Consider the following 16,824-nt stretch of genomic DNA (forward strand, 5'->3'; position numbering starts at 1 on the left):
AATATGTATTTGCTATTCAAGTAGCAACCAGTTAGAATTACAGACTAGAGTTCACCTACCGATGTGATCATTCACTGAAATGTAATTTCAATTTGATTTCTCTTACATATCTTCTTTCTATTCCTGTGCGTTCTTAAGAACACAGCCCAGGGGGAGCTGAGTGCGTTCTCCTCCTTGCCTCTGTCTGTGAGAGAGTGCATAGGACGCGCCTCAGGAGGAAGGCGGAGAACTTGGAAGCCAGCTGCCTTATGCAGTAGACCCATCCGAGGGTTTGTTGTTCTCAGTGATGGGAGGCATCGGGTCAAGTGCATGAGGAAGAAAAACCAAAGGTCCCCAGGCAGCTCTGTGCCTCCTTTGTGTGTTCTTGCTTTTGTCAGGGTTTCCTGCAGGAGTTCTTGGGCTGTAGATCCTTTCTGCCTCAGTTTTGGAAACACTACAATTATTCTAATTGAGTCAAGTGATTGAACAAATACAAAGTGCTTAGAGTAGGTCCCTGGGGGTGTTAGCACTCCTCACGGCAAATTAATTACATTGTTGCGCCCCAGTTCCTTGCTGGGGTCTCTAAAGCCATGTGTATTTCTCAATTCAGAAGAGTTTATTTTGTATTTCAAAACAGAAATAAGGTGAATATAGGGCATTGTCCGTAATATCTACAGCAGCCCAAAATCAAATGCATTGGTGTTTCTGCAGTGACACGCCAACATTCACACACGTTATATTATGATAAACAAGCTCGGGCTAACTCAGGCTTGGGTTTGTCACTATTTTAAAACTTTTGGGTTTTAAAACGTTGTGGATCTTAGAGACAAGGGTTATGAACCTGTATCATCATCATCCCCATCACCCTCACCATCATCATCACCATCAGTTTATTATGATTTTTTTTTTCTGAATCTTATTCTTCTTTTGACCCTGAGCAGAGCCAAGCTCATCTTTTAAATTCCAGAGCATAATGAGCATATTTCTACAAACTGCTTGTAAAATTACTATCTTGAGTCTGGAAAGATGGCTGGCTCAGTGGTTAATATCATGTACTGTTCTTACAGAGATCCTAAGTTTGGTTCCAAGAACCTATGTCAGGTCACTCAAAAACTCACTGTTAATTCTAGTTCCAGGGGATAGGATGCCCTCTTCTGGACTCTGGGCAAATGTATACCTAGAGATCCACGTGGACACCCCCCATACACGCACATGCACACACACACACACACATGCACACACACACACACACACACACACACACACACACACACACGCACATACACATACATACACACATGCACATACACACACATACACATTTTTAAAAATGTCATTGTTTTCCTGATTTAGTGTGTGTGGAGGGCACACACAATGGTGTGTGTGGAGGAGAGTTTGTTCTCTCCCCCCGACCTGCATGTGCTGGGGACTGACCTGAGGTCACCAGGCTTTGATAAGCACCTCTTATTCAGTCACCCTGCCCACTTGGATTGTTCTCCTTGGCCCTACCCAGTAGTCATGCTACCTGTGATTTTGGTTTCCTCCTCCTTTTTCTGTTGTTGGCAGCTACAGAAGAGTTAACTGGCTCTCTCTAAAAGACAACATGGAGAAATATTCAAACTCTTTCCAGATTGTCTTGCTCTGCTTTGTAAATTCTCTAGACTTATCATGATTGGCCTGTTGGAAAGGCCTCGGGAGATCAGTTTGTCATAGTTCCTCAATTCCTCAGAGATGAGATGAATAAAGTATAATAGAAGCGAGTAAAAACAAAACAAAACAAAAAAAAACCAAAACAACAACGTCATCAACAACAGCAAACCACACCCAGCCAGGCAGGACCCAGCACCAGGGCCTCTCTCTTCACTTCTAGTCTAGCAGGGGAGGAAGGGTGTGTCTAGAGCCTTCCATGGAGCCAGTTAGAGAGGGAGTTTTTGTTATTAAAGTGGAATGTGCAAAGAGTCTGAATTCCCAGGGGAGCTTAGGCGGCGTGAGAAGGTGTCTGCTGTCTCAGAAGATTGATGCCAATTTTATCCCAAAACAATATCACTGTGTTTGTTGAAGTACTTTGTCATTTTTTTTCTAAATAACTTCAAGGAGAGAGAAAGAACTAGGCTCACGGTTTGATGAGGGAGAGAGCACACGAAAAGTGGGAAATGTCCAAACCAAGCTGAGGAGAAGAACGTGAAGGGGGAACAGAGTGGGTTTGTAGAGGGCAGAGACGGGGGCGCTGGAGGCAGTGAGGGACAGCGGGAGACAGAAATCCTCACAAAGGGCCGGAAACTCAGAAAGCGCATCTCTCCCCCACCTCACTAAATACACGAGGGTGAGGGTGTCTACATGGCAAAACTCCCAGGAAGCATTTGGTCAGGTGTTGTCAAGACTTTTTGAAAATGAGCAAATTCATGCTTTAAAAAAAGGGGGGGGGGGAGCTGGAGAGATGGCTCAGCAGTTAAGAGCACTGACTGCTCTTCCAGAGGTCCAAATTCCCAGCAGCCACACAGTGGCTCACAACCCTCTGTGATTGGATCTGATGCCCTCTTCTGGTGTGTCTGAAGACAGCAATGGTGCGCTCATATACATAAATAAGTCTTAAAAAAAAAAAAGCCAACCTTGTGGTAAGGGAACGGTACTGCAGAGATTCAAACCTGAGTCTTTGAGCCCCACATCCAGCAGTCTTTCCATGTCACCACCATTGAGGAAATAGTCACTAAAGAGAAACTGTTCCCTTCAGGATCCAGTTCCAGGCCAAGGGAGACTTCAGGTAAATGCTGCTCAGTTCGCTCTGCCCTCACGTGACCAAATCCACGCGGCATCGTGATTTCTTCCTGTCACCTGGTGAGCTCTAGCTCTCTGCCTCTTGAATCTGCCCAGCCTGGTGACTTAACTTCCGATGCAGCAGAAATGATGGCTGATTGGGAGGAAGCTTGCTGACAAGAGTCCTCAGATGTGCCTCGATGTCTCTGCTTTGGATTTCTGCCTTCCCCATAAGGAAATGCCTGAGCTAGCCAACTGCGAGCACAACTTAGAGCACATTCAGTCAGCAGGGGCCTTCCCAAACCAGCCATCTCTTAACCAACCCACCAGCTAATGGCGAACATGAGCAAAGCCCTATGCAAGTCAGCCAGGCCCAGCTGGACCTCAGACCTTCCCTGTACAGCAAGGGAGAGTTTAAGCCATTGAACATCAGGGTGATGTGACTTCAAGTGACTTCTAGCTGATAAGGGGAACCTTGCATTTAGAGCCAGAATGGAGATTGGGCTATAGGAGCAATCCGTAGAATGCACCCAGACGTCTCCCTGCGTACCTGCCGCACTGGTTCCAGGCCCCTGTAGACACCAGAATCTGTAGATGCTCGAGACTCCTTCCTAAGATAAGATGAATGTAGATCCTCCCATATGCCTCAAGCCACCTTTAGTTTACCCTACACCACCCAGTGAATGCAGATGGCGTGCGGACAAACACAATTCAGGATCCTAGAGTAACAAGCAAGCCAGCAGTCAGTACACAGTCAGTGCACGTGCACTTTTCCCCAGCAGTCAGTCTCTCTCCCTCCCTTTCCCCATCCCGTCTTCCCCCCTTCCCTCTCTTCTCCTTGAACCAGGATCTTACTCTGCAGCCCCAGACTGCCCCCAAACTCACTGCAAGCCCAGGCTCACCTTAAACCAGTACTGATTGTCCTGCCCTGACGTCCAGAGTGCGGGGATTTCACCACCTCAACTGGCTTTAAATATTTATCTGAGGATGGTTACATCCACAGATATGAATGCGTGTATATGGAAGAATGGTATATGATACCGGAGATCCGTGCTGGCTCCCCTAGCTTGCATGGCCTTGTAAATGAGACGGCTTACCTTTTGTGAAAAACAGCCTACTCTTCTTACCCCCCTGCCACACCCTCATAGAATTAACATTCCACAGCTAGCTAGGATAGATGAAGCCACTGGACACCAAGTGAGGCCTGTGGCCACCGAGCCTCGCCATTATCTGGTAGAGATGTGAGACACACAGGCTGGCCGAGCAGTGTGCTGCTCTCCTGTCCTTGGTAACCCCCAGAAGCTAAGGGCACGAGGAAGGCCTTACTAGACCAACACTAGATACATTATGATTTTGAGAAGCAAGAACAGGACAAGACACAATCAGTCAAAATACGATGTCTCTGACCTCTGTCTTCGCAAGCTCCCTTCCTTCCTGAGAGTGGTCCTGGGTGACAGCCCCCGTCTTGACAGAATCAGTTCCAGACAGCAGCTCATCTCTAGACGCTACCGAGCTTGGAGTCTGGAGGGTCGGGTTTCCAGAAAGCCAGGCGAAGTCATCCGCGTGCTATATGAGGGTAGAAATTCCATATGGTTTCTGACTTGTAAAAAATAAGATAATATTTTCAAAAGCCTCTGTCTTTATTTCAGCCTGTTTTCTCAAAGAATAACCTCTCCTGTGGTTACTCACTAAAGGGAAGTATTTTTAAAGGTCTCCTTTGGAAATAAAAAAGTTACTCAAGTTAGACGTTTGAGCTGCGTCAGCAAGTATGTGCCGGGACCGCCTGCCGGCGGGCTGTGATTCCATACAGTTCCTCCGCAGCTGCCTGCCTGCCTGCCTTCAGACCTGACTCAGAAGGGAGGTGAAAGATTTGACAGTTTCATTTTATATGTGAATAATTTTGAGAACGTTTAACTGGGTTATAATAACCCTGGTTTTTATAAGGCAGGGATTAAGCCAGTTTATCCCCCCATTATCCCCTACCCCACCCCCACCTTTAACTTTGAGACTGAAATTCTCTACAGTTAAAAGCAAGGACTTGGGATTCCAATTCTCTGCAGAATGCAGATAACGCTAGTGGGCCTTGGGGAGGTGTGTTAGGTTGGTAACAATAGCTGATACCGGGCTGGGCACTGCTCTGCACTGCACTAAATACAGAATATCGTTCATTATGTCAGAACCTTTATACTTTGGAGTCCATGGTGTGATTTTTGTCTGTGATGGCATCGTATCCCCACCTTCAGGAATAACGCGTGCATAAAGGGTGATGGAGAAAGGTTAGGGCCATGGTCTTCCATTTTAACACCAGGAATTCATACATTTAACCTCCCTGAGCCTTCATGAACTGTTTCCAGTGTGGGGATGGCAGTCACACTAAGGCTTTGCTAGGACTGACTGACTCATGACTGAGTGTTCAGGACCACGAATAGACCCTATAACAACAGTGAACAATAGTCTAACCGCTGCCGCTGAGGCAGGGGTGTTCCGTCAGTTGCTTAGAGCACCCCTGCAGACTCCCTGGTCCCCTTCTTGTCCCTGCACCATGACTCCTTCCTCTTTATGGAGCGGTTCTTCAGCTACAACAGCAGCACGCCCAGGAGACCGCATCCTGTCACGCTGCATCTGGATTCGATTAGCCATCCTCTCACACTGCATCTGGATTCGATTAGCCATCCTCTCACACTGCATCTGGATTCGATTAGCTTCCCAGACCCCACCTCAACCGAGGACAGACACTTCTGTGTTTCAGTACGAACTTTACTTTACCGACCCGTCAGTCCTACCAAAGCAGCATTTGCTGTTCTGCTTTCCACGTTTTAAAGCATGCTTTCAGTTTTCGGAAGTCAAGAGGTAGACCCTAAGTTCAAGGTTCGTGCTGCCCGCTGATCAGTGGGAGGACTGGCAGAGAAACTTCCCATAGTCTTGGGTATTGCATAGAAGGAGAGTAACCCTCAGACCCTCTTTAGTGGAAAGTAGCCTTTGACACTACAAAACAGCCTCGTTTGAATTTTCTCAATCAGCTCCAGTAATGACGTCATTTCTGTCTCTGGGACACTTCACAGTGAGGAAGTACATGAAGGCGCAATCTGCCACACTTGGAGACAGGAGGACTGATCGGTCACAACCAAGAATAACCCCAAAGGGGTATGTTTTCCCTGATGGGCTTGCTGCTGCCCTGAAAAGACGATTTATTTTGCTTGTTTCTTAGCCTTTAGCATCTGTACCACAGACTAGAGTAGGCAAGGAGAGTTAACTTGTTCTTTGTCTTCTATTTTTTTAAACATTTATTTATTATATGTAAGTACACTCTAGCTGTCTTCAGACACCCCAGAAGAGGGCAGCAGATCTCATTACTGATGGTTGTGAGCCACCACGTGGTTGCTGGGATTTGAACTCAGGACCTTTCGAAGAACAGTCAGTGCTCTTAACCTCTGAGCCATCTTTCCAGCCCCCTTCTTCTTCTATTTTTGTCTTCTCCTTCCATGCCTCTCTCCTGCGCCAGCTGTATGAGTCCCCACCCAGTAAGTGCCACCTCATGGCTAACGCCGACCAAGCATTCCAGTGCTCTTTGTCTTAGTGTCTTCCGTAATGGACTTCGTAATGCAATTATTGAGAGTGTTGGCTATTCGCTCTGGCAAACTTGTTCGTATTCCGTACTTTTAAGTATCAAATAAAATCCCTTTGGTTCCTTGGGTCTAGCCAATATGGTTATAATTTGACTTTTAAGTTCATGAGAATCTTCTGTAGTATTAGATTTCGCCCCAGTGCACTATTTTTTTACTTGTCTAAATGGCACTGTTTAGATGCAACAGTGTGACTGTTACAGTATTTCCTGCAGTAACTGTTTAGATGCAACAGTGTGACTGTTACAGTATTTTCTGCAGTAACTGTTTAGATGCAACAGTGTGACTGTTACAGTATTTTCTGCAGTAACTGTTTAGATGCAACAGTGTGACTGTTACAGTATTTCCTGCAGTAACTGTTTAGATGCAACAGTGTGACTGTTACAGTATTTCCTGAAGCAGCTTTATAGTTTATCTTAAATGCCCACAGACTCCATTGTGTCCACTGTGACATTCCTCTAGCACTTTAACTCCAGTGTACCCAATCAGCCCAAACTTTGTTCTCCCTATTTAATGTTTTCCAATACCTGAGGTAGAAGGGAACATCGATGCTGTCCAAATCACTGCTTATAATGCTTAAGAAATGTTAGTGACTTAAATTTCCTTTTGAATTGAAATTAAACAAAAGTTTTAGTGGATTTTTTAACAAAGTTCCAAGAAATGTAGGTAGCTCCCTTTAAAAAAAATCATTTAGCAATCTCTCAAAACTGTGGTAACACACACACACACACACACACACACACACACATATACACACACACATATGGAGAGAGAGAGAGAGAAGGTGAATGCAGATTGTAGCCTGCTTTTAAAACAAAGACAATGTGATGCCCCGAACTTCTGTCTGTATGTGTCTCTGTGTGTGAGTATGTGTGTGTGTTTGTGTGTGAGTGTATATCTCTGTATGTATGTGTGTGTGCATCTGTGTATTTATGTGTATGTATGAGGGTATGTGCATGTGGTGTGTGTGAGTATGTGTGTGTGTTTCTGTTTTCTGAGGCTTCCCATTACATCAGTGACGCTAATAAGGAAAGAATTTTTTAAGTTAAATTGGGAACACGAATCACTAAGAAAGTATATCCATTCTTAGTGTTTACATATTTGACGGTATCAATTTTTGATTGATTTTTTTTTAACCACTGCCAACTCTCAGAGGAAGGCACAGAGCACCTCTCCCTCAGCTGTGGGCACTCTCATCTGACATAGCTGCTTCATTGCTTCATGGGAACTTTCTCTGTCACTTCATCTCTCTCTTCACACACATACACAAAATCACACACACTCATACATGCACATTCATATACACACACTTTCACACACTCATACACAAATTCACACACACTCACACATTCACTTACACATTCACACTCATACACACATGCTTATATACATACATTCACACACATACACACACATAATTCACACACATTCATACATACAGACACTCATATATTCATAGACACACACACATACTCACACAATGTGCACAAGCATGCGCGCGCACGCACACACACACACACACACACACACTCACACAGGATGTCAGATTTAATTTTGCTGTGAATACCAAGATATGAGCCTATAAAGCAATAATTCTCACTATCACTCTATAACTGCTGGTATATATAAAAGTTACATAGCCACTGCCTCACTATTAGGACATATGGAGCCGACCTCTAAAAATAATTTAATATTCAGAAATATGCAGTGTGATTGAATGTCTCCATTAGATTCATAAACATTCTTAAAATTCTTAAAATGGATATGATCCACCATGCTATCTTGAAGAACAGGAGAAGGAAGAAAAGGAGGAAGAGGAAGAGGCAGAAAGGGAGAAGGAAAAGAAGGGGAAGGAGGAGAAAAGAGAAAATACTAAGGGCTTAGATAAAAGGAACTCTGTTTACAAACCAAATAAGAATGTGGTATCCTAGGTCAGGCAGTTTAGCCAGGGCTCAAAGTTCCAAAGGAGAGGAAAAACAGTAGCTCCCTCTCTCTCCTTTCTCTGCCTCTTCTGTTTCTTGTCACCATTTCCTCCAAGTCCAAGACTCACTTGTCTTGTCTTCTGCAAATAGTCCGTGGCTGCCAGAATACAGACTCTACACGACTGCTCAGATTAACCAACCCTCTACGGACTAGAACCCCCTTCCCTCTCAGGTTGTTTGAGACAGGGTTTCTCTGTGTAGCCCTGGCTGTGCTGGGATTCACTATGTAGAACAGACTGGCCCTGAACATGGAGACTGTCCTGTCTCTACTTCCTGAGTGCTGGGATTAAAGGTATGTGCCACTACCAACTGGCAGAATAGCGTCTCTTAAAGTGTGATCTGTCCCAGCATCTTGTGGAAGTACTTGTTGAAAATGGGTAGACTCCCAACATGTGAAACTGGACTCTTGAATTATGAAAAAAAAATTTTCCTAATCCCTAAGTTTGTAAGGTTTAAGAGGTCACATGATACATAATTAGAATTTATATACTAATTTTAATGAGAGAGGGAGTGCATGTTGGAGGGGGGGAGTGCTGGGGCAGAGGATAGAGACTCTGACTGACCTAGATAAACATATGCTGCTCAGCAGAGCTGAAAGGAGACAGAGTCTCAGAGTCTATGGAGCCAGAGGATCGTGTCTAGAATAGAACACCATCCATAGAAAGATGAACAACCTTTGCTAAAGTTATAACTGCTGTGGCTTACATGGAAAGCTCTAGAATGTATCCTGTGCTGTTGCTTTTGAGAAAGGGTCACATTTCCAGAACCTTGTATGTCAGCAGCAATAGCTCAGAAACACCAGAAGATGAATACCACAGCCTCTCTGGTACGTTGATTGGCAGAACTGAACTCACCTTATATTTCTATACAATAGACAGCCTGGGTCATTTAAGATCTCCTAAGTGATCCTAAGGCTGAAAGTCAGCCAAGCTCTGGCTGTGGCAGCCATCACACATCTTTTAAGAACCCAAAACTGAATTATACACAAGATTTTAGAAACTAAGACATAGATGATTTGCAAATATCAGGTAACTTCCTAGGCATATGGAAATTGGTACTGTTTTAGAACATTTTTTTAATTGGTTCTTTGTGAAAGTCCTATCATGCACCCCAATCCCACTCATCTCTCTCTCCCCCTCATACTGTCCCTCCACCCTTGCAACCGGCTCTACGACAACAAAACCCACAGCGACAACAAAATCTCATTGTGGCAGCTGCAGATTGTCAGTGTGACCCCACTTCTTTGCTTGCAGATATTCACTGCAGTGATTTAATGGTCTGGTCGGAGGCCTCTGGCTTCTGCTACCCCATCAATCCTGGACCCTCACTGGGACTCCTCCTGAATCCCGTTGTTGCTCTGTGTCGTGGAGATTCTGTAGTCTGGGATCTGTAGGATGTGCTCCTTCAAGTGCTCTAGCCGTTCTTCAATGGGGTGGATGTTGGGGGTGGGTCCACTCAAAACCCTGGGACTGGGCCTGAGAAGTATTTGAGCTGGCCACTCTGCAAGTTCGCCCCCTTCTCTCACCCTTGGGGCCCGCTCACCAACAACCTCTGCAACCAGGGCCAGAGCCAGCGCTGCTGTGCTGCCCAGGAGAGAGGCAGGGCCTGTTGTCCCCAGTGCTGCTGCCACTGAGGGGCAGGGCTGGCTCTCCTGCCCTCATGACCTCCTCAGAGCCAACTCTCCTGCCTGCCTGCTGCTGGTGGTGAGGGCAAAATGGAGGGGAGGGGATCTCTCCCTCACTGACACCACCACAGAGCAGACAAGAGGCAGGGCTGACTCTCCCATGCTCATGTTCTCAGGGTAGCTCACTGGCAACACCCACACCCAGGGTCAGCTCTACTCTGCTGCTCAGGTGAGGTTACAGTGGCTACTGTCCTGAGAGCTGGTGAGGGACAGGGCCAGCTCTCCTGCGTCCATGACCCAGGGTCAGGCCCCACGCCTGCTGTAGGTGGTGAAGGGTAAGAAGGGAAGAAGGTATCTCTTCTCAGCCCATGGCACCACATGGACTGGTAAGAACATGGCAGAGCCTACCATGGAGTGGTAGGGGCAGCTGTTCCATGCTCAGGCTGGGCCACCTGCAACTCCAGCAGCGTGCACTGCAGGCAGGGCCAATTCTCCTGGATGCTGTAACTGGATAGGCGCAGAGTCAGCTCTCCTACTGTCAAGACTCCAAGGCACCCCTCTCCTGTGATACCCAGGTGAGGGGTGGGGCCAGTTCTGCACGTCCCTCAGATATCAATGTGTTCTCGGGTGGCAGCCCAGACCAGGGACTTGAACCTAGCCTTTGATAGTAACAGACCCCTGCTGCTGCAGAACCATGACCCAGATGTGGCTCCTGGAGGCGGCACAGGCCGTGTCCCCACCATGGTCCAGACTGTTCCTCACTACCCTCAAGTCTCCAGGTCTGCCTCTCTTCATTGTGCCCAGATCCTTCTGTTTCTCTTTCTCTCCCATGTCTTTACCACTTACTTGCTCCTCTTAGCGGTGCCCAGAGTGTAAGGCCTGGCTTATGCATTACAATGTTGGGTAGGGGTCGTCTTAGGGATGATCTGCACCCCCCCCCCAGCTTGTACAGTGCCAGACTGGGGGATCATCTCAGGCTAGCTCCCTGTCCAGACCCCATAGCTCCAGTCTGGTTGGTCATCTCAGTTGCTCTCCTTGTGGGGCCTGCCCAAGTGTCCCCATGTGGGGGTCAATGGTCTCCGCTTCGCTTCACCTGAGCCTGAGGCCCTAGGTGGGGTTCGTCTAGTCTCTGACTTGCTCCCTGTCCGTGTCCCCGGCAGTGGACTGATGTCGTTCCAAGCTCACTTATTTTCAGGGACTGTTAGGCCCTGCTCATTCAGATGTTCCCAGGTCAGAACACTGAGCACAGGCCGTAGCCTCCCTGCTTCCTGCTGTCGTTCTTGTGACACAGCATCCACACCTGCCATGCCTCTAGGGACAGGGACATTGATATCCTAATGCCTACATGTGAAAACAAAGAGCTAAGAAGTGGCACGGAATGCTGCCACACCTGGATCCCTCCAGGTTAAGTGTCGGTCTGTGGCTGCTCGTCATGTACCTCAGAAGAAGCTGAGGCTCAAAACTGCTAAATCACAAAAGGCCACAGGGATCTTAGCCCTGTGAGCCTAATTCCCAGCTTCACGTTGAGTCTCCAGGGCCAAGAATCTTTGTTTTCCTTTAAATCTAAGCTTGTCACCCATAGCACCCCCAGGCTGTATTCTGTGCTTTGTTTCTTAGCATTTTTCTGGGGGAAGGAGCCGTCCTTCATGCATGGCTGTGTACTTTCACATAGTTCTGTGGTAGTGCAAAGGTGGTCACGTCAGCCGGGAACTATCTTCACAATGTTTAGTCCCAAGATAGGCTGGGGCTGTCTTTTTAGACTTGATTTTTATAGTGGAGACATCCTATCACTATACAACCATTGCCTCCATTACAAACCGGATTTAAAACAACTAAAAGAAATTAACTCAGGGAAAGGTCGTAAAGTAAGAAAAGAGCTGCTGTGTTGCTTGCTTGACGTAGTTGCCTTCTGCAGAGCTCCAAGGAATAGCCAACCTTGGTAGACGTGGGTGGTGCCGCCCCTGGATGTGGATAGTATTTCCTTCTTTATAGTCTTGCTGAAGAATTTCATCATTAGTAGTTCTCGTCACCCTTACAGACTTCTCTTGTCTTAGTTGCAGTGAGACCTCCGGTTCCCCTGCTCTTTTGCCTTATCAAAGCAAGGAAAGGCTCATTAACGACGCTTTGCTGAAACACATTCAAACTAAACATTACCTCATCCACTCTGCTGGGTTTGGGGCTTTGCACTGAACTATAAAGTTAAAGACTATTCCCAGTAAAGGAAATTGGCATTGAGAAGTAAGGAAACGGGTGGAGAGACAAGGCAGAGAGGCCCTTAAAAGGACGAGGTCTCTTCTGTCAAACTCTGACCATGAGAGTTCAGGTTGGTCCTTCTGCGGATTTGCAATGCCGCTCACCGACTTCTTGTCTTCCACGTGCTGCAGATCCTCAAGCAGCCCCTGGAACGCTGATCAGCCCCACTGTCGCTGCGGGCTGTGTCCCATCATCTGAAGTATCAAGTGAGAGCTGAGATCCCTTCCTTTGACCCCATCAGTGTCAGCAACAGGTGACAAGAGGTGACACCCGGGCCAGTCAGTCCTGTGCCAGGAGCGTGCCCCAGTTTTGCACAGACATGAGACACAGTTCAGTTCACCGAAGCTGCCCAAGCGCAGATCCCGTCAGAATGACTTGAGGTACAGGTTTCGGGGCTCAGACAGTTTAAGCCTATAGGAATTTTTTGCACACCCCATCTTTTCCACATACATAGAATTATCATCTCAGTTTTACAAATGAAGATTTAAGAGATATAAGGTTAAGACAACTGTCCACAGACCTCTGGGAACTGTGCAGCAGGGTCTGGCGTTCCCTTAGCCTCTAACTAGTCCTGTACTGGATTACTGAGGATATCTAGTGCTGCAGATTCCTTGGCTATATTTTCCTCTCTCCCACATTCAAGGTCAGATCCCACAGTGTGTGTATGAGCATTTCTATCAGACTGTGTTGAAACCCACTTGAATCTGGGTGACCCTGGGTTTATCACTTGTCTGGGTTCTATCTACATGGAGGGATAATGGTACCACCTTTGTAGGGTTGTTGCCGGGTTTAAATGAATTACTATACAGAGTTGCTTAGGACAGATGGCTGGTTTATCCCAAGCCAACTGTGTGCAGTGTTTAACCTTAAGCCAACTGAATGCCAAGCACTTGTGTCATTGTTTGGAGGTGGTCATATTTGTTTGTCGGAGCTTTTGTCTGTTAAGGGTTGGGTAAGGCAAAATGTCCCCCTCTAGGCCTGACTTTAAACAGCCTGCCCAGGATTCTCCCCAAGGCCTTTCCTGCTTCTAGCTTACCTGGGTGAGGAGGATTCCTTGGGTAACCCTGAACGGCGTGTGCTGCAGTTGGTAGAGCTGTCATTAACCCGTCATTCTGAGAGAGGGGTGCAGGGTCACTGAGTTGAAAGCATTTGGGGTACAGTCACTGTAAGACGATAACTCTCTAATTAATACACAACGCTAATTTTCAAATCATGCCCATAAGGATGAGACAGACCATTTATCTTCTCTCTAACAGGCAAAACTCAAGGGCCAGGGCTGGAGAGAAGGATCAGTGGTTAAGAGCACTCACTGCTCTTCCGGAGGACCTGAGTTCAATTCCCAGCAACCGCATGGTAGCTCACAGCTATCTGTAGTGGGATCCGGTGCCCTCTTCTGGTGTGTCTGAAGACAGCGACGGTGTACTCAGATACATAAAGAAATAAATCTTAAAAACAACAACAACAACAACCACCCTCCCCTTAAAGGTCTAAATAAGGGGTCTACCTTCCCAGGTTGTACTAAACGAACCCTCAGGCCCTCGGTTCATTCCTGGAGGAGATGCAAATACTCACTCCATGCTCCCAGGGGGCCTGCCAGTTTTAGTGTAGAAATTCTCTCACATGTTGCACAGTGACTTAGAACAATGGTAGTTTCTGAAACATTCTGTCTGAATCCAGTGTGAGCAAGAAGCCATGTGCTGCTGTATTGATGTTAATGTTACTATGGTAATATACTTCTGCAACTCCCTGATTTTCTTTCTTTTCTTTTCTTTTCTTTTCTTTTTTTTTTCTTTTCTTTCTTCCCTCCCTCCCTCCTTCCCTCCCTCCCTCCCTTCTTTCTTTCTTCTTCCTTCCTTCCTTCCTTCCTTCCTTCCTTCCTTCCTTCCTTCCTTCCTTCCTTCCTTTCTTTCTTTCTTTCTTTCTTTCTTTCTTTCTTTCTTTCTTTCTTTCTTTCTTTCTTTCTTTCTTTCTTTCTTTCTTTTTTTCTTTTTGGATTTGGTTTTTGGAGACAGGATTTCTCTGTATAGCCCTGGCTGTCCTGGAACTTACTCTGTAGACCAAGCTGGCCTCGAACTCAGAAATCTGCCTGCCTTTGCCTCCCAAGAACTGGGATTAAAGGTGTGCGCCACTACTGCCTTTCAGAGGACCTATGTGGTACCCTACAACCACCTGTAACTCCATTCTTAGGAGATCTATGCCTTCTTTTGGCCTCCTTGGACACCATACACACACACATACACACATACACACAAACACACACAGTGTGCAGGCATACATTCAAGCAAAACATACGCATAAAATAAAAATAAAAGAAATTTCAGAAAATAATGCCTCCATGCCTAGCTACATGGATATCTAACTCAACATTTGGGAAGTAGAGGCAGAAAGATCAGGAACTCGACGCCAGCGTAAGCTGCACAGTGCGGAGACTCCACTTTAAAGAAGTATATGTATGTGTTCCTGCTTACGTCTAAGATGGCCGTGTGTGCCAATGGCTGGGTTGTTCCATTTTCCTTTCTCAAAGTACAATGCCTTTGATGCAGTAATGTTCTCTGCTGGGTAAAAAAGCCTTCAGAAATTAGAGTGCAGAGGTAAATAATGTTCTTAATATTAGAAAAATATACACTTAGTGGAGTGCCTTGCATGTAATACGTGCTCAATAAAATTGCGATCTTGTTTAGGCAAAATGTGACCCTAGCACGTTGCTCATGTAAGCCGTAGGAGTGACGCCTGCGCTCTGGGGTTCCTTTTCCTGCATTGATCCATTGTGATGGGATTTACCATGCTACTAGCCTAGGTCATACATGTTCTGCTCTGGGATTTTACAAGGAGGAGGTGGACTCTGGGTTGCAGCCATGTTCTGGTTAGAGAAAATAAGGGCTGTTAAACACTGATGTTTAAGGAAAACAAAGCTCTTTTAGTTGCCTAGCAACTGGAGTTGGGGAGTGGGCCAAGTGTGTAAACACTGGGGAAGAGAAAGGCAGAGAGGTATATTTAAAAGAATGAATTTAGCATCCAGATTTAACCCAGGTGGGTGAGAAAACCCTGGCATTTATAGAATTAGTTTGTCACAGGACAGGAAAATTTGATAAGATACTTTGGGATTCGGCCGTTATTCATTCTAGATGTGTCATCATAATTCAAGGGCGACATAAAATGTTTGTTTAACGTATTGGTTGCAAGGGAAATGGTTTGCAAACATCTGGCTTTGGCGATGTGTCCCGCTGTGCGGACGCTACCGCCACCTTGTGGACAGTACTGGGAACCCGCGGGGACTAGGAGGGGGCGGATCCTGTTCTTCCGGAATGATTGCTTCATTCCCTTAAGGGTAAATCTGAAAGGTTCTCATAAGGACGATGCTCTTGTGGTTTGTGATATTAATATATGAAAACTACATGATCCTTTTCATATATACGACGCAGTGCAGACAGCGCGAGTTGACATACATCTACTATTTTAAAAGCGCACAGCAAGCGTTTTTAGACGAGTAATCTTCATCTATGTCTCTTTCTTCCTTGAGCCTGTGCACGAACCTCAGTTCCCCAACAGACTACATTCTCATGTTTTATACAGCACCGTTTCAAGTCAAGTGTCTGGTGCTATACACATAATGGTGTGTTTGTAAACATCTATGTGTAGATTTCTCTAACAAAACAACTAAATTACATTTTTTTTGTCCTCAACAAAGGGGCTTTAGTTATGTATATTTTTATTGTTCATTGAAAACTCAAACTCAAAATTTAAAAAATTTGATCAATAGTAAACACTCAAGACAAACGTTCTACTTTGAGATTACACCCCCCCATCCTCCCCCCAGTAGCCCTGGCTGTCCTGGAGCTCACTCTGTAGACCAGGCTGGCCTCGAACTCAGAAATCTACCTGCCTCTGCCCCTCCAAGTGCTGGGATTACAGGTGTGCACCACCACTGCCCAGCTATTTTGAGATTTTAATCACATTACTTACCCACGACATACGCTTGTTATTGCCACATGACAGGAACCCGCATTGCCGCGACAACTTTCCTATATATTAAATTTCCTTTGTACAAGCCTCAAGAAGTATCAACCTCAGAAATGAGTGGTGGGAATGTAAGACACTTTATGAGGCAGTGTTAGCCCAGCTTGAAAAGATGATTTTTGGTTTCTTACCCCAAAGGACTTTGTACTTTTAATAATTTTCTCTATTACCGGGGTCCCTGTGGTCCCCCACGCTTATCACCTTCAGCACAGTAGAGGTGGTCTGTGCTTTTGTGGAGGAGAAAGGGCTTAGAGATAGTAGAGGAAGGACAGGCAGACAGCAGCTCACCAGAAATTATAAATACAAATGCAATTTGAGGTTATAAAGAAAATGATTTATATATTTGCAGTCCTTTCAGAAGTGACCTCACACCAGGCAAAGTCACTGACTCACCTGCAAAGACGGGCTGTGCTGAAGCTCTCCAGGAGGTGGGAGGGACACGATTCTATTTCTAGTATCGGGGGCTGAGAAGATGGTGCAGATCTTGTGCAAGTGTGAGGACCTGAGTTCGAGTCCCGCATTCACGGTGTGGCTGTGCCTCCTGTAACTTGAGTGCTGTGCGGGACAGAGGCGGAAGGTTCTCTGGAGCCTA

At 46.1% G+C, this 16,824-nt stretch overlaps 1 pseudogene; it reads right to left on the reverse strand.

The window, feature by feature from the left end:
* Window positions 1–11,160: 11,160 nt before the first annotated feature.
* Window positions 11,161–11,284, reverse strand: LOC127671396 (uncharacterized; annotated as a pseudogene).
* Window positions 11,285–16,824: the final 5,540 nt, after the last annotated feature.

This window comes from Apodemus sylvaticus, chromosome 20 (genome assembly GCF_947179515.1).
Source record: "Apodemus sylvaticus chromosome 20, mApoSyl1.1, whole genome shotgun sequence".
In the NCBI taxonomy this organism is placed as follows: Eukaryota; Metazoa; Chordata; class Mammalia; order Rodentia; family Muridae; genus Apodemus; species Apodemus sylvaticus.